At 35.6% G+C, this 5,895-nt stretch overlaps 1 pseudogene; it reads right to left on the minus strand.

The window, feature by feature from the left end:
* Positions 1–3,215: 3,215 nt before the first annotated feature.
* Positions 3,216–3,531, minus strand: LOC113609645 (histone H3-like centromeric protein A pseudogene; annotated as a pseudogene).
* Between the last annotated feature and the right edge of the window lie 2,364 nt (positions 3,532–5,895).

A 5,895-nucleotide genomic window follows, 5' to 3' on the forward strand; every position in this document is an offset into this window, starting at 1 on the left:
TTAAGTCCATTTTTCAGGCTACATTTATCATCTTTTACTAGCTTCACTTTTACTGCTGAAATGTTACATAAAGAAATACATTTATCACATTCTATAGTGAGGATCTAAGGGGACTGATTATAGGCAGTTGCTCCCAAATATTAAATAAGGCTATTCCCTTACCTTTAAACTAGAATAAATCCAAAAATTAAATAAAACTATGTATCTATCTGGAACTGGGGAAAGGGTCAGATTATTTCAACATCGAAGTATAAAAGAGCAGGACCCAGAAATCCAATTCCAGAAGTGTCTTATTGCATAACAAAATGCCCCCTAAACTTAGTAACTTAAAGCAATAACATTTTCTCTTCTCAGGAATAAGGGGAGCCTTGGTCTAGACTGCCTATTTCTAATCCATTTGGCATCAGGTGGGGTGGCTTGAAAGTTAGAAGCTAGAATCAGTGTCTGGTGCTTGGGCTGTGAAGATTCACTTGGGGTTGAGGGATCTGGAACTTCTGGAATTTCTCTTTATCTCTCTATGTGATGTCTCCACATGGTCTTTCCAGCATAGTGGCTGCAGGATAGTAGAATTTCTGACATGCAGGCTCAGGGCACATATCCCAAGAGAGAAAGAACCAGGCAAAATTTCTATTGCTTTTTATAACCTAGGAATTTCTGCCTTGTTCTCTTTATTAAAAAAAATAAGTCATTGAAGCCACACAATATTCAGTGGTAGAGGTATTAGACCCTACCTATTGATGAGAGAAGTTCAAATGATTTGAGCCATATTTAAAACCACACTAATATCTGAATTTCCTATTATAAATGTTAATATTACTAAGGAAAATTTAGCAAGGTATACTATGCCAGTGTTTTCTGGACTCTCTAAAGCAATTTGCATCAAAGTTAAGACACTTTACAACATTCATAATGTTGTTCCAAATCCTCAATACTTCCATTTTTACTGTTTAATATGTTCTACTCCACTGATCTAGTTTTTACATTAAAATAATTATTCTAAAGGTAATTTGAGTTACACTGTGTCCTTTGAGAAGTAGACATCAAAACAAAATTAGTTGTGCAAGAGACTTATGGGTAAACTTTTAGAAGAATAAAGTGGAGGAGATAGAGAATGGCAAGATATCCTTCACACCATGATGCAGGTCTGACGTGTGAAAGGAGAAGAGGAAGGGCAAATTGGACAGGAAGAGACTCATAGTTTCACACAGTTCAAAGTATCAGTTTCTTTAAAATATCAGTTTCTTTAAAAACAAACAAAAAAACTAACTACTAAATGTGCATCTACCATACAATCCAGCAATTTAATTCCTGGGCATTTATCCCAAAGAAATAAAGATTTATGTTCATACTAAAACCTGTATACAAATGTTTGGGGTAGTTTATTCATAATAGCCCCCAAGTGGGAACAATCCAGATGTTTTTCAGCACGTGAGTTGTTAAAAAATCTGTGCTACATCCATACCACAGAAAAACACTCAGTCAATTAAAAAAATATTGAAACACACAACAACAACCTCGGTGATTCTCTAGAAAATTATTATGAATGAGAAAAGTCAGTCATAAAAATTTACATATTGTATGATTCCATTTACATAACATTCTTGAAATGACAATGTTATAGAAATGGGGAACATGCTTGTGGGTTGCCAGGAACTAAGGAGGGGATGGGAGTGAAAGGATAGTGGGTGTAGGTATAAAAGGGTGACATAAGGGGTCCTTCTGGTGATGAGAATGTTCTATATCTTGACTGTATCAATGTCAGTATCCTAGCCGTGATATTGCATCATAGTTTTACAAAGTGATAGCATTTGAGAAGCTGGTGAAAGGTACACATAATCTGTCCACAGTTTCTTACAACTGCATGTGAATTTATATTTATCTCAAGATAAAGTTTTTAATGAAAAATAATGAAATTAAAGTAATAAAACATGTAATTTCCAAAGCAGCATTTTTTTTCATAGATAGATAAGCTTTATTCCAATGTCTACATAAAAATAAGTTGATGTCAAACAGGAAAAGGTTTTTCCAAAGGGTTAAAATCTATCAAACAACAGAACTTGGTCCTTTTCCCTTTAGTTTGTCTCTCAATTCAGTTGGCTGACACATCATTATTAGTGTCTGACCTCACTAACCATTTTCACCACATACAATATCTAAAAGTCTTCGGCATTTCCCATTTCTCTGGAAATGTGTTAAACTGCTTTCAGTTACAAGCAATGGGAAAGATTTTTATCTGCTCATACTCTATTCCATCGGAGACAAAAACACATTCCTGAATTCTCTTGTTTAAACTGTGGCTGTTGGCAAAGTGTCCAGATGAAGAACTTAATGCTGATACACAAAGAACACAGTATAATCTCTGTATAGTAGTAACTCTGCTTTAACTTTTTCTCATTAAATAATTATTTTTATTATGTCTCCACAAGGAAGTTATAAAAATTACCTGTAAAAACATTGAAAAGGCTCTTAAAAGTCCTGGAATGAAAAATTCTGCAGTATAAATTATGATACATCTTCTATGATTTGCAAATAAGAATAAAATAAATTCTATAAGTTAGAATTTCTGAATGAGTTTGATAGGAATTTACCAGAAGGAGCCAGACCATCAAAGCTTAACGATTTCCTATTTTCATCCCAGCTGAGTTTTTAAAAAGCTATATAATCTGTTGACAGGCACAATCCACACAGGAACTTGCTGCTGCCACTAATGATGAAGTCAATCTGAAGGACAGAGATTTGCATGCTGGACATGCCAGCCTCTTCCATGCAACTGGCTGAAGTGGTCTTCTCTTATTTTTTCCCTTATGTTTTAAATAAAAGTAAATATACCTATGGTAAAAAAATTTAAATGGTACAGAAAAATCTAAAATAATAAAAAAATTAAATGGTACAGAAAGATCTTTTCTCCCATAACCTAGAAAATCTGATGTCTTCCAAATCATCAGTCTTATGAATAATTTGCAAAGTGAAGTCAAACTCGGAGTCTCTTCATCTGAAAATTAATCTCAGGACTTTTGCAATGTGTTGATTCTGTCATATATTACCTCTGTTACAGAGGAAAGCCATGCAGTCTTCTACTTAAAAAAAACTAATTACAAAAGCAACATGCACACTCTGCTCAGAGATAGCAAGTCCAGGCAGCACCTTTTACTCCGTGGATCTGGTCCTGGTTACGGGCAGCATCCCTGGTATCCAGAGTCAAGGGCGGCAGGAGCTCAGCCGAGCCCTTCCTGAATGCCTCGGATCCTCCTGGCCAGCTGCACATCCTTCGGGAAGCGAGTGACACGGCCTGTATGTAAGGAGAGGAGATAGACATCCTAAAAGAGATTAACTAGAAACACTTCTGCTGCCAGGCGGCAGAAGGAGTTCTTCCTTAACATCAGGTGTGTGCTCTTCTGAAGAGCTCGGATCTCCTTCAGAACCCTATGTCTCCGGCGAGCAAGTTGACGGGAGGAAGTGCCTAAGGATGGGCCCGGCCGGGGGCGACCTCCTTGGGGCTTCGGGCTTGAGGATCCGGCGGCGCGGGCCCATGGCTGGAGCTCAGGCTTGCGGACCCGCGGTTCCTTCTCGACCTTCCAGGTCCGGAGGCAGAGGCTGCCGTCCAGGGGAGGGTCAGCAGCGCCCTGGCAGCGTGCCGCGGCTAGGTGGCGTTCAAATTGTCCGCTCCGCCGTGGATTCACGGCTGGCGTTTTTTCCAAAGCAGCATTCTTGAAAATAATTTCATCTGACTGTTGTGGCTTGTCAGTAATAGAGGAAATACTATTTTATGTTGGTTAATTTGAGAATGGAATTTTTAGCTTTGCATTTATTAACAAAAAATGTGCTAACTCATATGTTACTTATGTTTCAGATAACTTTCTAAACTAATCTCCAGGATATATATTTTTTTTAAAAAAGTGTCAAATTATCTGGTACTTATATCCAAGTAGTAGAAAAGATAATGCTCCTCAATTTGCCTTTACCAACCAGTTGTAAATGTATAAAAATACTCATGGGGGCTTCCCTGGTGGCGCAGTGGTTGAGAGTCCGCCTGCTGATGCAGCAGACACGGGTTCGTGCCCCGGTCCGGGAAGATCCCACATGCCGCGGAGCGGCTAGGCCCGTGAGCCATGGCCGCTGAGCCTGCGCGTCCGGAGCATGTGCTCTGCAATGGGAGAGGCCACAAAAGTGAGAGGCCCGCGTACCGCAAAAAAAAAAAAAAACATGAAGAAATTTTATCAGGTTTACGTTTCTCTTCATAATGTTCAAAATATATACAGTAAGTTTTCAGATGATTTTATAACCACGTTTATCAGGTATTAAAAAGAATCCAACTCACCCTGAGGAACATGTTCTTGTTTTGATAAAAACTAATCACTTTGCTTACAAATGGGGTACAACATAAACTCAGTGTAAAAGAAAGAAAATTGATTGTCAAATGTGTAAATAAAATTTGAATTTATGCTCATTTGGCATACCCAATCATAAATACACTATTGTGAACCTAAGTGTTTATTCAGAAAGTCTTGAAATTTTCCAGATCCTTTATGCCCAAGTGGAGATATTTCCAAGAGGAAGCAATGCATTCAGGTTCAACACAGTACCTAATCAGAGTCTATTTCTATGCAAAGTTGAAATAAAAATGTTTGAAAAGTTTTAGACCATCCCTTAAAATAATAAAGATAACTAATATCTTGATTAATAATTTCTCTTAAATTGTCATTTATATTTCGGTTGATAAGGACTTTTTACTGTAATAATAGTAACGAGTAGGTTTTTCTTTTATATTACAGTTCAGTAATTGAGTTAATAAAGCATGTTCTCTTATTAAAGCGTTTTGGCCTTTGCACCATTCTTGCTTGTCCCAAACATCTATATAGTCTATATAATCCATATCTATATATCTACACCATGAAGTTATTGTGTTTTAAAAACCTTTCTCCAATTTCCCTTGTTATGAAAGATTAGATGTACAAAATAGCTTTATAAACTTTAAGAAACTCAAACCTGACAAACACCTAACAATTAACTGTGTTCACTGTATTGATTTATCATAATACTGTCATGAGTAATGTTGACTTCATTGCTTCCCAATTAATACTTTAATCCATACAACTTTGGACCATAAATGAAAGTATTTTGATGAGTTATTTTATTAAGTTAATTATTTTGCTTATTAAAAATGTCTATAGAAATAATATAAGTTCAAATAAGGCAAAAGAGTATATTGTGAAAACAGACTCATTCACACCCCCGATACCCAGGTCTTCTCTCCAAAACTACTGATAACATTTTCTTGTGGCTCCTCAAGAAATTTGCTATTCACCTTAAATATAAGTGACATATGGATAGATTTTTTTTAAATTTCCCCAAATTGAAGTATACCTATGCTCTATTCCATAATTTTATGTTTTATTTTAAGCATGTATGTTGGTAAGAGTTTTATATCAGCAGATGTGTATTTACATGATATATCTGTTTTATATTTTATAATAAAATGCATAACACTCCTCTATTCATAATCATAAAGACTTTCATTTTTTCTGTTTTTCTCCTTTTTTCTATTAAAAACGCTATGATTATTCTCATTGTACACATTTATTTTCATACTTTTAATGATAATAAGCTCTTATGTAGTGTTTACTCTATACCAGGTACTCTTCTGAGACATTATATAATTAGATCATCCTTCAATCCTATGAAGGATTTATTATTTCCATTTCATATATGTGGAAAATAAAGAAGAGAATACTTTAATATTTTCTGAAGTTCATGCATATGGTAAATGGCAGAACTGGAATTAGAAGGTAACCTAGATGCAAAAAAAAAAAATTATAACTTCTACATTAGATTCTCTCTCATGTATTTGAATACAATATAAGATAAAACTATGGATGTAGAATACTCAAGCCAAAT

The sequence above is a fragment of the Aethalodelphis obliquidens genome, unplaced genomic scaffold (assembly GCF_003676395.1).
Source record: "Aethalodelphis obliquidens isolate GAN/ISIS:26980383/991018 unplaced genomic scaffold, ASM367639v1 scaffold58, whole genome shotgun sequence".
Lineage (NCBI taxonomy): Eukaryota > Metazoa > Chordata > Mammalia > Artiodactyla > Delphinidae > Aethalodelphis > Aethalodelphis obliquidens.